The sequence below is a fragment of the Pseudophryne corroboree genome, chromosome 4 (assembly GCF_028390025.1).
Source record: "Pseudophryne corroboree isolate aPseCor3 chromosome 4, aPseCor3.hap2, whole genome shotgun sequence".
In the NCBI taxonomy this organism is placed as follows: domain Eukaryota; kingdom Metazoa; phylum Chordata; class Amphibia; order Anura; family Myobatrachidae; genus Pseudophryne; species Pseudophryne corroboree.
Genome location: NC_086447.1, coordinates 652,602,544 through 652,616,385, shown reverse-complemented (window position 1 = coordinate 652,616,385; position 13,842 = coordinate 652,602,544). Strand labels below are relative to the sequence as shown.

The window sequence follows — 13,842 nt, the reverse complement described above, 5'->3', positions numbered from 1 at the left end:
GAGCACCTTACATCACCCCCTACCCTTAGGCTGTAATGTAGTGTACTGTAGTGTAGTGTACTGTAGTGTAGTGTACTGTAGTGTAATGCAGTTTAATGTAGTGTAGTATAATGTAGTGTAGTGTACTGTAGTGTAGTGTGTAGGCAGCCACTTACATGATTTCTCATTCTTCCTGTGGCTGTGCTGCTGCCGGCTCCTGACCCAGCGCTCCCTCTATACACTGCACTGCAGGCCAAGAAAGGGGGCGGGCCGCGGGAGCACAGTACACGGGGGTCAGGGGAAGGGGGGTGGGGGGCCGCTGGAGCTAAGTGAGTACGCAGGGGCCAAGAAAGGGGGTGGGCCGCGGGAGCACAGTACACAGGGGCGGGCCGTGGGAGTGCAGCACACGGGGGTTTTACTGATAGCCAGTGCTGCCGCTGACTGTATACGGCTGACTAGAGCTTGTCTGCGGGCGCCAGATGCTGGAAGAGCACATGGGGGGGGGGGGGGGGGGGGGGGGAGATCGGGAGGTGCGGCTGTCAGCAGGGGGAATATGCGCCGTAACCAGGTGTGCGCTGTGGGCAATGCCTCTTCTGCAGACACCTAGTTACGGCCCTGTGTACTATGTTCATATCGCACCGTGTGTATGCAGCTTTAGTATCTGCATAAAACCAAAAGTCAAAGTCTCACACCATTAAACCTCCCTCTTTCTCCCTCGGGAGAATTGATCAAAGCTTGGAAAGAGATAAAGCGGAGAAAGATAAAGTAACAACAATCATCAGTCATTTTATAGGCTCTGCTTGAAACATGACAGTTAGTAGCTGATTGGTTGTAACTTTATCTATCTCCACTTTATCTCTCCCTCCAAACTTTGATAAATCCCCCCCCCCCCCCTCCTTACCCCCACACTTTTCTTTTCGGGTAGCAATCATTGTTTTTATCTCAAATCATCCTGTACAACGTTTATCCAACCTGTCCCTCTTTTACACCTAACTCAATGGACCTGAACAGGTAAATTACTTACCTTGTTCAAGAAACTGACTTTTTGGCTCTGAACATTTTTATTGTCTATTTGGCTCTGAACATTTTTATTGTCTATTTGGCTCTGAACATTTTTATTGTCTTCTCTGTATGTCATGTGAGACTAGTGAAATTCTCTTTTATGCAATGAATCGTGTGTGTAGTTTAGACAATCCGATCACTGGAAGGCATGCAACACATAATTACATTTATCTCTGTATTTCCATAGCAGCAATGTTTTCATATGTTGGTACTGGCAGTGTATTGTGTACGTCTCCAAAGTAAGTGTCTAGTGTTACTAGAAACCACAATAGGATAAATGACAGCTACCCATAGTAAATGCTGGCAGATTATTCTGCATTTCTTTCCTCTGCCCACAGTGAATTAATGCATTGAACTGTTATGACAAGGACCCACAACTAATCATTGCATGCTTAAGGCTAGAAATTTGGTGGTTTCACACTAAATAATATATGAACAAGTGTTTGATGACAGTAGTAGGAAATCATATGGAAAACTAATTACAAGCCCTTCATGAAAGATCTAAAATTACAAATATCTTTGCTCCAATGTCATAATGATTTCACAAAAATGCATTCATTTAATTTCTTGAGCTACCTAAGAGGTAAAGCAGACAGGGCATATTATAGAATATTTTAATAATGTTATAGTCATTAGCTAGGAGGCATGCGTGGTATCAAACATATTTCATACATGGTATTAGTACAGTATGTTCATACACAACTTAAATCTGTATAAATTCAGTTCAATTAATCCTCTACTCCTCCATAATATTATAGGCAAACACTGACGTGAGGTCATCCTAAGGGGCGGCCGTGGGCAGTCTATAGTGCGTGGAAGGAGGGGGGTGGGCACACAAAGTGATTCTTTCTCCAGCCGTGGAATCATCATTATAACCTGGTCATTAATACAGGTACTTTTACTTCTATCACAAGTCAGTTGCTAATTACATCTAATGGTGTACATCTTACTGTTATAAGGTTACAGTTAGATATACTTTATTTTAACTAGTAAATCCAATGGTTTATGTACATATCTGATGGTTCTGAGGCTGCGCAGGTGCAAGACCCTTTCTATGCGTGTGCAGAACAGGTCCTGCGATATCACTCACAGCCCCATCAGTCGCAACATGATTGACATGCTGCAGCATTTGCGGGGTGTAGCAGGGGACGGCAACTGGCACCATTCTTCAAAATGAGGGCATGATGCTCCCGTTTTGAAGGTGTGACGGGTCCATGGTCTACTGGACCTGGATGACCAGATCCGACAGCCAGCCTATGTAAGTTCAGCTTAAGCAGGCTTACCAACTGGGATCTCGCAAATGAATGCAGGACTCATCTCCTACAGACGCCTCCTGCTGCATCTGAATTCTAATTGAATGGAACTGCAAAGCTGCTTCCTTGCGGATGTGTAATTCCAAACAATCGTGAATTAAGCCCATAGTCCGTTCAATGGGGGTCATTCCGAGTTGTTCGCTCTTAGCAGATTTTCGCAACGGAGCGATTAAGGCAGAAATGCGCATTCGCATGGTACGCAGTGCGCATGCGGTTAGTATTTTAGCTCAAAACGTAGTAGATTTACTCACGTCCGAACGAAGATTTTTCATCGTTGAAGTGATCGGAGTGTGATTGACAGGAAGTGGGTGTATCTGGGCAGAAACTGTCCGTTTTCTGGGAGTGTGCGGAAAAACGCAGGCGTGACAGGGAAAAACGCGGGAGTGTCTGGAGAAACGGGGGAGTGGCTGGCCGAACGCAGGGCGTCTTTGTGACGTCAAACCAGGAATGAAACGGCCTGAGCTGATCGCAATCTGTGAGTAGTTCTGGAGCTACTCAGAAACTGCTAAGAAATTTCTATTCGCAATTCTGCTAATCTTTCGTTCGCAATTCTGCTAAGCTAAGATACACTCCCAGAGGGCGGCGGCCTAGCGTGTGCAATGCTGCTAAAATCTGCTAGCGAGCGAACAACTCGGAATGACCCCCAATGTGTGTTATTTTCTACTAATTTCATGCTAATATTGGATTGTCCCATTTCACTGTCTTTACTGAGCATGGTTTTTTTTCAGCAGTTTTCAAGGGACCCTTCATGTGTTTCATTAAATATTTAATACTAGGTGCTTCATCGCGCCCTACGGGCGCTCTTCACACCGTCGCAAGGGGCTACGCCCCCTTAACCCTTGCATGCCTTTCTGGGGTTTAATATTTGTATTATATGGAGTATTACCTGCTTTCCTTTGTTAGTGGTTAAATATTGCACAATGAAAGGGCGTGCGATGGTGAAGGAGGCGCAGCCCCTTGCGACGGCGTGAACAGCACCTGCAGGGCACGATGTACAGAATGTAGCGGGTGCGGGGGGGACTGTGGATGGTATCTGTAGATGCTGCGGGTGGAGGGGGGCAGAAGTGGGGGTGGGGCCCGGATGGGGAAGGTTCGGGAAGTGCTGCGGGTGGGGGAGGGGCAGAGGAGTGGGGGATGCAGATGGGGGAGGGGTCCGGAGGCACTGCAGGTGGGGGAGGGGCAGGGGTGCCACGGGTGGGAGAGGGGCAGGTGTGGGGATGTTGTGGATGGGTGAAGGGTTCTGGAGGTGCTGTGGGATGGGAAGGGACGGGAGTGCCGGGGGTGGGGTAGGGGACCGCAGGCACCATGGGTAGGGTAGGGGCCGGTACGGGTGGTGCGGCGGATGGGAAAGGAGGTCCGGAGGTGCTGCAGGTGGTGGAGGGGCAGGTGCGGGGGTGCCATTGGTGGGGGAGGGGTGGGAGAGGGGGGGACCGCGGATGGAGGAGGGTGTCTGCAGATGCTGCAGGTGGAGGGGGGCAGGAGTGTGGGGAGACATATAAGGGGGGTGAATGGTGGAGGGGGCCTGGAGGTGCTGTGGGTGGTGAAGGGGCGGAGGAGTGGGAGCCGTGGGTGGTGTAGGGGGTCTGGAGGCACAGCATGTGGGGGAGGGGTGGAGTGCCGCATGTGGTGGAGGGGAAGGTGCGGAGGTGTGGTGCATTGGGGAGAGGTCTGGAGGCGCTGCGGGTACTGTACATGCCATAAAAGGTAGTTGGAGGGTATGCAGTAACAGGGCCAGGACAGGGGTGACAGGGTCAGAACAGGGTTGACGGGGCCAGGACAGGGGTGACAGGGTCAGAACAGGGGTGACGGTGCCAGGACAGGGGTGACGGGGCCAGGACAGGGGCGATGGGGCCAGGACAGAAATTACAGGGACAGGATAGGGGTGACAGGGCCAGGGTAGAGGCGGCAGGACCAGGACAGGGGTGACGGGGCCAGTATAGGGTTGACAGGGCAAGCACAGGGGTGACAGGGCCAGGATAGGGGTAACAGGGCCAGCATAAGGGTGACAGGGCCAGGATAAGGGTGAAATGGCCAGGATAAGGGTGGCAGGGCAAGGCCAGGGGTGACAGGGACATGACAGAACACAGGGCACGGGAGAGATTGGTATTAGGGACAAAACAGTGGTGACAGACAGATGTGTCTTACCGGAGTCACTGCTGCTGGCTGCTGCTGTTCCACTCCAACCTGTTGGGATCTGCTGCTGCTGGAGACTTGGCATGGCTGACTCTCTCAGGCTGGAGTCCTGCTTCCTCTGCCCGTCCGCATCCCTCCCCCCCTCCTCAGTCACACACCGCAGACCTCGCGCAGCTGCCGGGCACTGTGGTAAGGTGAGACTGGAAATGACTAGTTAGCCCCCAGGAGATGCTGCGGCTGGAGGGAGGAGAGGGTCATAGCATGCACGTGGCGCGGACCTCACGGCTGCCGGGCACTGTGGTAAGGGGAGACTGGGAGTGACTGGTTAGCTCCCAGGAGACGCTGCGGCTGGGAGGGAGGAGTGGGTCGGAGCCTGCAAGCAGCTCGGATTTCTGCAGCGCTACCCGCCAGCTAAAGTGTGTGAATGAGCTGGGCGCACCTCACAGCGGGTGGCAGCGCTGCAGCTAGCGGTGGGGTTGCCGGGGCTGGAGATAACAGAGGCAGTACGGAACCTGCACAGCGGCAGGTGCCCCACATAACTGCAGCTAAGAAGCGTGGAGTGTGCCAGAAAGTGACGCTCCTCCGCACCAGAGAGACCCTGCTGAGTATGCCGATGTGGGGGGTCAAGCACACAGTGAGCCGGTGCCCGTCTGTCTGTATGACATACCCCTCACACACCCCCATACCTCCCAAATGTCCCGATTTTCGCGGGACAGTCCCATTTTTTGGGGTCTGTCCCGCTGTCCCACCCGCGGGTCGCAGTGTCCCGCAGTGGGGGGGGCAGTTGGAAAGCTCCTGTACTCGCTGTTCTGCTTAGCAGAGCAGCGGTGAATAGTGGAGAGGGGGCATCAGGGGGTACGGATTAAGGGGGGGTTCCAGCAGCAGAGCCGGATTAAGGGGGGGGGCAGGGGGTACGTACCGTTGCGTTGGCCCCACAGTGTTAGGGGGTCCCCCGGCTGGAGTAGCTCTGTCCCAGCTCAGAAGCTCTCCCCCCCTGCCAGCAACAACGGCAGCATTGTGCTACAGTCAGCACACGCTGCTGCGTATTGGCAGGTCTGTGGTGTTACAGGGAGGCAGCAGTCTCCCTGCTTTCTTCTGCCTGTGCGGGTGTGTAGGGGGGAGCGACCACCTCCTCTGGATTTAGCCCTAGCTGAGGGGCCAAAATCCCATTAAAAAAATAAAAATAAAAATCTGAATTTGCATAAGGGGGCGTGGCCGCGCGTCCCGCGATTAGGCCACGCCCCCAACCCACAGCAGGCACAGCAATAAGATAGGGCTCCCCTGTCTCAAGTGCCCTGGGCCCCCCGGACTCATAATCAGCCCCTGGGGGCATGCCAGCAGCTCACAGAGTGCTGGGCATGCCCCCTCACTGACGAAAACGGGTGCCCTCCCGTGAAGCCACGCCCCCTTTTCGCCGAGTGTGTGTCCCTCCTTCTGCCTGAAGAAAGCTCTTGCAGAAAGCTGGGAGGTATGCACCCCTGCCTGTGCCATGCCCATACTATCTGTTTCTGCTCCTAGTCTCCTGTAGATTTGGCCAGATCTGTGACTCATTTGACTAACTCCGCCCAGTGTTGTGACTCCGCCCAGCGTTAGCAAATGAATCACAAAGTCACAGATCTGGGCTATTATATAGGAGATAATGTGTTTCATATATACTGTATATATTATTTTGTTATTTTTAATTTTTATTGACATTGGTACAAGCACATTTATTAACATGAGTGTACAATTTTGTGTGTTATCTGAGTGTACTTTATATCAATTGCTCAAGCTCTTACTTATTAGTGTATGCCTATTATAGCACTGCTATCCTTTGTTTATTATGAGGTGGCAATGAGAACACTTACAGTACACGCTTACACTCAAAGACAAGATGATAAGTTAACGTTATATTAAACATAAGTGATTTATTGTAAAGGGCCCTACAGACTGGGCTACCCGCCGCCGAGCTGCCCGAACGGGGCCGCGCATCGTTCATCGTTGGTGCCTACACACTGAACGATATGAACGAGTTTTAACGAGAACATTCATATTGTGCAGTGTTATCTGCCAGTGTGTAGGGCTCTACATTTCTCTGTTAGAAACTCTCAAGAGTTATTGTAGTTTTGAATGTCAGCCACGTGTTCTAGTTTCTATAAGTGGCAGTGACAATTTAAGTTTGAACTGGCAGAATCTGTGGTTTGACCAGAGGTTACTTATAAACTATGATGAATACAGGGCAGTGGCGGAACTAGCGAGCGGTGGGCCCAGGTGCAACAAAACGCTTTGGATCCCCCCCTCTCATCCCATCCAAGTCCACCCCCTCACCCCCAGGTGTATGTTTGAATATATATATATATATATATATATATATACACACACATATACAATGCTCAGCGGCACTCAAGGATGCAAAGTACAGTATGACATAGCAGGGTAGAGATACTCATACAGATGGGATCCGTTCAGGTTTAGGATGTGTATGTGTCCTAGATTTAGGATATGGAGAGGGGGGTGATTATTTGGATGCAATGGGGGAACTGTGCTGGAAAGGATCTGGTGAGGGTGACCTGCTCAGGGTCAGGGAAATGGATACCTAGCAACAGTGCCGTAACTAGACATTTTAGCACTGTGTGCAAGAAGCGGCATCAGCACCTCCCACACCTTTATGTAAAACAGGGACAGTGCGCGCCGTAGGCGCACACAAAAAATTATAGGGGTGTGGCTTCATGGGGAAGGGGTGTGGCCACAAAATAATACCATTTCATATAACGGTGCACAATTATTCAAATTATGCCGCACAGTAGCGCCACTACACCAGGTAGATCCCTTTTTACACATTACGGCAAACAGCATCCCCTTTTTACACATAACGGCAGACCACGTCCCCTTTTTACACATTACAGCAGACAGTACCCCTTTTTATCACACATTACGGCAAACAGCGCCCCTTTTTACACATTACAGCAGACAGCGTCCCCTTTTTACACATTACGGCAGACTGAGTCCCCTTTTTACACATTACGTCAGACAGTGTCCCCTTTTTACACATTACAGCAGACAGCGTCCCCTTTTTATCACACATTACGTTAGACAGCATCCCCTTTTTATCACACATTACGTCAGACATCATCCCCTTTTTACACATTTCAGCAGACAGCGTCCCCTTTTTACACATTACGTCAGACAGCGTCTCCTTTTTACACATTACGTCAGACAGCGTCCCGTTTTTATACATTAAGTCAGACAGCATCCCCTTTTTACACATTACGGCAGACAGTGTCCCCCTTTTTACACATTACGGCAGACAGCGTCCCTTTTTTTACACATTACGGCAGACAGCGTCCCCTTTTTACACATTACAGTAGACAGCGTCCCCTTTTTACACATTACGGCAGACAGCGTCCCCTTTTTACACATTACGGCAGACAGCGTCCTTTTTTTACACATTACGGCAGACAGCGTCCCCTTTTTACACATTACGGTAGACTGAGTCCCCTTTTTACACATTACAGCAGACAACATCCCCTTTTTACACATTACGGCAGACTGAGTCCCCTTTTTACACATTACGGCAGACAGCGTCCCCCTTTTTACACATTAGGGCAGACAGTGTCCCTTTTTTACACATTACGTCAGACAGCGTCCCCTTTTTGCACATTATGTCAGACAGCGTCCCCTTTTTACACATTACGGCAGGCAGCGTCCGCTTATCACACATTACGGCAGACAGCGTCCCATTTTTATCACACATTATGGCAGACAGCATCCACTTTTTACACATTACGTCAGACAGCGTCCCCTTTTTACACATTACGGCAGACGGCGTCCCCCTTTTTACACATTATGGCAGACAGCATCCCTTTTCTACACATTACAGCAGACAGCGTCCCCTTTTTATCACACATTACGTTAAACAGCATCCCCTTTCTATCACACATTACGTCCGACATCATCCCCTTTTTACACATTACGGCAGACAGCGTCTCCTTTTTACACATTACGTCAGACAGCGTCCCCTTTTTACACATTACGTCAGACAGTGTCCCCTTTTTACACATTACGGCAGACAGCGTCCCCTTTTTACACATTACGGCAGACAGTTCCCCCTTTTACGGCAGACAGCATCCCCTTTACACACTACGGCAGACAGCGTCCCCTTTTTACACATTACGTCAGACAGCGCCCCGTTTTTACACATTATGGCAGGCAGCGTCCTCTTTTCATCACACATTACGGCAGACAGCGCCCCCTTTTTACACATTACAGCAGACAGCGTCCCCTTTTTACACATTACGGCAGACTGAGTCCCCTTTTTACACATTACAGCAAACAGCGTCCCCTTTTTACACATTACGTCAGATAGCGTTCCCTTTTTACACATTGCGTCAGACAGCGTCCCCTTTTTACACATTACGGCAGACAGCGTCCCCTTTTTATCACACATTACGTTAGACAGCATCCCCTTTTTATCACACATTACGTCACACATCATCCTCTTTTTACACATTACAGCAGACAGCGTCCCCTTTTTACACGTTACGGCAGACAGCGTTCCCTTTTTACACATTACGGCAGACAGCGTCCCCTATTTACACATTACGGCAGACTGAGTTCCCTTTTTACACATTACGGCAGACAGCGTACCCCTTTATACACATTGTGGCAGACAGCGTCCCCTTTTTACACATTACGTCAGACAGCGTCCCCTTTTTACACATTACGGCAGACATTATCCCCTTTTTATCACACATTACGGCTATAGCGTCCGCTTCTTATCACACATTACGGCAGACAGCGTCCCCTTTTTACACATTACGGCAGACAGCGTTCCCATTTTTATCACACATTACGGCAGACAGCGTCCCCTTTTTACACATTACGGCAGACAGAATAGATAGATAGACAGTCAGACAGACAGACAGAAAACACAGACAATACTTACTCTCTCCCCGCTGGCAGGCAGCGCTATGTAATTGGTGGAGGCGCAGCTGCAGCTGCCCCTCTCCTTCCACATAGGCTGCCCGCCAATGCCGCTGTGATGAGGGAAGCGCATCCCAGCATTCACAGCGGTGGCGACGGCCAGCCTATGTGGAAGGAGAGGGGCAGCAGCAGCGGCCCCTCCACCAATTACTTAGCGCTGCTGCGGCTCCATCCTCCACCTCCCTCCTCCTCCTTCCCCCCGTGGCTGTGTCCCTTTGCTCTCCTCCTCAGCGGCCCGAAACGGCAGGCGGGATGTAATGAGTCAGTTTGACTCATTACATGCCGCTGGCTTTGGGCCCCTTCACAGTGGCACTGGTGGTAGTTCCGCCACTGATACAGGGAGTTTTTACCACTCAGTATTGCCAGAATCTGTGGCAAAATGGGAAATCCTTAGCATCACCAGTAATGATTTCATACATTTGTTTTCTCAGCATCTGGAGCAACAGAAAGTGTACTGAAGTGGAGATGGAGAATAGTGAAGGGTCATAGGAAGGATGACTATCTGAGCTGGACAATTATGTGAACCAGCTACAGGAAGAGTTTGAAAAGCAGTTAGAGGTCACGTACAACCTGCAGCTGGAGGTTCTGCGAAAGTTTATAAGAGAACTCCAACCAATGGTAAACAAAAACAGCAGCCTACAGGAAATATTCCCATCATTTCCTATCCTGCATTTAGACATCTACCGAATTTGCAACAACTGATTGTGTGGAGCTTCCTGAACAAACCAACAAGACAAGGCACGTCTGCCTTCTTCCATTTTGGTGCATTTAATCCTGTATGTGAAATGTCCCAGGACTTAATGTGAGATTAAAGACAAAACCAGAGGATGTACAGAGTTAATATTAAAAATCACAAAACAGGCATAATCAGGGACAGGAATTGTGCAATTATAGGCCCTATTTATCAAACAGGCCAAAAAAAACATTTTCTATTGCTATGATAAGAAAATATTTTGGGAGCCAGTAGAGGCCCTTCTGCACATATATGACCCAACATACCAATTAAATAGAAATTAATATATACATTTTTTTTTAAAAGTTAAAAATAAAGATTTAAAAAATATATATACTACAGATTGAGTCTGCATATCCAAAAATCCAAAATACAGAATATTCTGAAATACAGAGTTTTTGGAGCGTAACTGAGATAGTGACACCTTTGATTTCTTATGAGTTAATGTATACAACTTTGTTTAAGGCATAAAATTATTACAATATAAATAATGAAAAATTGTAAAAATATTGTAAAAAAATTACCTTCAGGCTGTGTGATTAAGGTGTCTATGAAACATAAACTAATTTTGTGAATGTACACAAACGTTGTTTCATGTACAAAATTATTATAAATATTGTATACAATTACCTTCAGCCTATGTGTATAAGGGAAATGCAATCCCTACCATCAGAATACCAACGGCGGAACCCCGACGGGTGAAAACAACTTGAAGCAGTAAGTACAGGGATAGGCTGCAAGAGGGGCAGTTAGGGTTAGGCTAGGGGGGAAGAGGGGGGTGGTAGGGTTAGGCTGCCAAAGTCAGCGGTTAGGGTTAGGCTGATGAGGGCGGGGGAGGGGGACAGTTAGGGTTAGGCTGTGGGAGGTGTGGGTTAGGGTTGACGTTAGCCATAGAATACGTACCAAAGATTGCCAGCATTTTCACCATCGTGTACCTGCCGCCGGCAATCGGGATTCCATACCCAATCCATATAAAGTGCATATGAAACATAGGTGCATAAGTGCTGTGTTTAGACTTGGGTCCCATACCCAAGATATCTAATCATGATATGCAAATATTCCAAAATACGGAACAATCCTATATCCAAAATACGTATGGGAGACACAAGCTGCATAAAATATATATATATATATATATATATATATATATATATACACTGCTCAAAAAAATAAAGTGAACACTTAAACAACACAAAGTAACGCCAAGTCAATCACACTTCTGTGAAATCAAACTGTCCACTTAGGAAGCAACACTGATTGACAATCAATTTCACATGCTGTTGTGCGAATGGAATAGACAACAGGTGGAAATTATAGGCAATTAGCAGGACACCCCCAATAAAGGAGTTGTTCTGCAGGTGGTGACCACAGACCACTTCTCAGCTCCAATGCTTTCTGGCTGATGTTTTGGTCACTTTTGAAAGCTGGCGATGCTTTCACTCTAGTGGTAGCATGAGACGGAGTCTACAACCCCCACAAGTGGCTCAGGTAGTGCAGCTCATCCAGGATGGCACATCAATGCGAGCTGTGGCAAGAAGGTTTGCTGTGTCTGTCAGCGTAGTGTCCAGAGCATGGAGGTGCTACCAGGAGACAGGCCAAGTACATCAGGAGACGTGGAGGAGGCCGTAGGAGGGCAACAACCCAGCAGCAGGACCGCTACCTTTGCCTTTGTGCAAGGAGGAACAGGAGGAGCACTGCCAGAGCCCTGCAAAATGACTTCCAGCAAGCCACAAATGTGCATGTGTCTACTCAAACGATCAGAAACAGACTCCATGAAGGTGGTATGAGGGCCCGACGTCCACAGGTGGGGGTTGTGTTTACAGCCCAACACTGTGCAGGACGTTTGGCATTTGCCAGAGAACACCAAGATTGGCAAATTCGCCACTGGCACCCTGTGCTTTTCACAGATGAAAGCAGGTTCTCACTGAGCACATGTGACAGACGTGACAGAGTCTGGAGACGCCAAGGAGAACGTTCTGCTGCCTGCAACATCCTCCAGCATGACCGGTTTGGCAGTGGGTCAGTAATGGTGTGGGGTGGAATTTCTTAGGGGGCCGCACAGCCCTCCAAGTGCTCGCCAAAGGTAGCCTGACTGCCATTAGATACCGAGATGAGATCCTCAGACCCCTTGTGAGACCATATACTGGTGCGGTTGGCCCTGGGTTTCTCCTAATGCAAGACAATGCTAGACCTCATGTGGCTGCAGTGTGTCAGCAGTTCCTGCAAGACGAAGGCATTGATGCTATGGACTGGCCCGCCCGTTCCCCAGACCTGAATCCAATTGAGCACATCTGGGACATCATGTCTCGATCCATCCGCCAACGCCACGTTGCACCACAGACTGTCCAGGAGTTGGCGGATGCTTTAGTCCAGGTCTGGGAGGAGATCCCCCAGAAGACCATCTGCCACCTCATCAGGAGCATGCTCCGGCGTTGTAGGGAGGTCATACAGGCACGTGGAGGCCACACACGCTGAGCATCATTTTTACTTGTTTTAAGGACATTACATCAAAGTTGGATCAGCCTGTAGTGTGTTTTTCCACTTTAATTTTGAGTGTGACTCCAAATCCAGACCTCCATGGGTTAATAAATTTGATTTGCATTGATAATTTTTGTGTGATTTTGTTGTCAGCACATTCAACTATGTAAAGAACAAATTATTTAATAAGAATATTTCATTCATTCAGATCTAGGATGTGTTATTTTAGTGCTCCCTTTATTTTTTTGAGCAGTGTATAATAGGATTTTAATACCTACCGGTAAATCCTTTTCACTTAGTCCGTAGCGGATGCTGGGGACTCCGTAAGGACCATGGGGGTATAGACGGGATCCGCAGGAGACATGGGCACACTATAAGACTTTGAATGGGTGTGAACTGGCTCCTCCCTCTATGCCCCTACTCCAGACCTCAGTTAGAAAACTGTGCCCAGGGAGACGGACATTTCGAGGAAAGAATTTATTGTTTAAACACGGTGAGTGTCGTACCAGCTCACACCACGAACATACCGCAGAACGTGGCATTCAATAGAATACCAGCCAACGGCATGAACAATACACAGCCACAAGCTGAGAGAATATGTAACCCAACCTGTGTGTCAACACAACCAATAATAAGACACCGCATGCCATGGCATGAACAACTTCAGCAACAGCCTGACAGAAAAGAAACACCACAAGAGTGTAACCATAACCAATAACTGCAGACACAGGCCCTCATTCCGAGTTGATCGGTCGCAAGGCGAATTTAGCAGAGTTACACACGCTAAGCCGCCGCCTACTGGGAGTGAATCTTAGCTTCTTAAAATTGCGAACGATGTATTCGCAATATTGCGATTACTAACTACTTAGCAGTTTCAGAGTAGCTCCAGACTTACTCTGCCTGTGCGATCATTTCAGTGCTTGTCGTTCCTGGTTGACGTCACAAACACACCCAGCGTTCGCCCAGGCACTCCCACCGTTTCTCCGGCCACTCCTGCGTTTTTTCCGGAAACGGTAGCGTTTTCAGCCACACGCCCCTGAAACGCCGTGTTTCCGCCCAGTAACACCCATTTCCTGTCAATCACATTACGATCGCCCGAGCGAAGAAAAAGCCGTGAGTAAAAATACTTTCATCATAGTAAAGTTACTTGGCGCAGTCGCAGTGCGAACATTGCGCATGCGT

General features: G+C 48.8%; 1 protein-coding gene and 1 long non-coding RNA gene across 7 annotated transcripts in view; one reads left to right on the top strand and one right to left on the bottom strand.

Annotated features, from left to right (window-relative positions):
* The window catches only part of LOC134910109 (uncharacterized), a 78,011-nt gene extending 67,743 nt beyond the window's left edge, over positions 1-10,268 (top strand). The window contains exon 3 of the long non-coding RNA XR_010176121.1: positions 9,881-10,268. This is a non-coding gene — a long non-coding RNA (uncharacterized LOC134910109). The remainder of the gene's footprint in view (positions 1-9,880) is intronic.
* Positions 1-13,842, bottom strand: part of SIPA1L2 (signal induced proliferation associated 1 like 2) — a 795,004-nt gene that overhangs the window by 328,400 nt on the left and 452,762 nt on the right. The gene's annotated exons all lie outside the window — the stretch shown is intronic.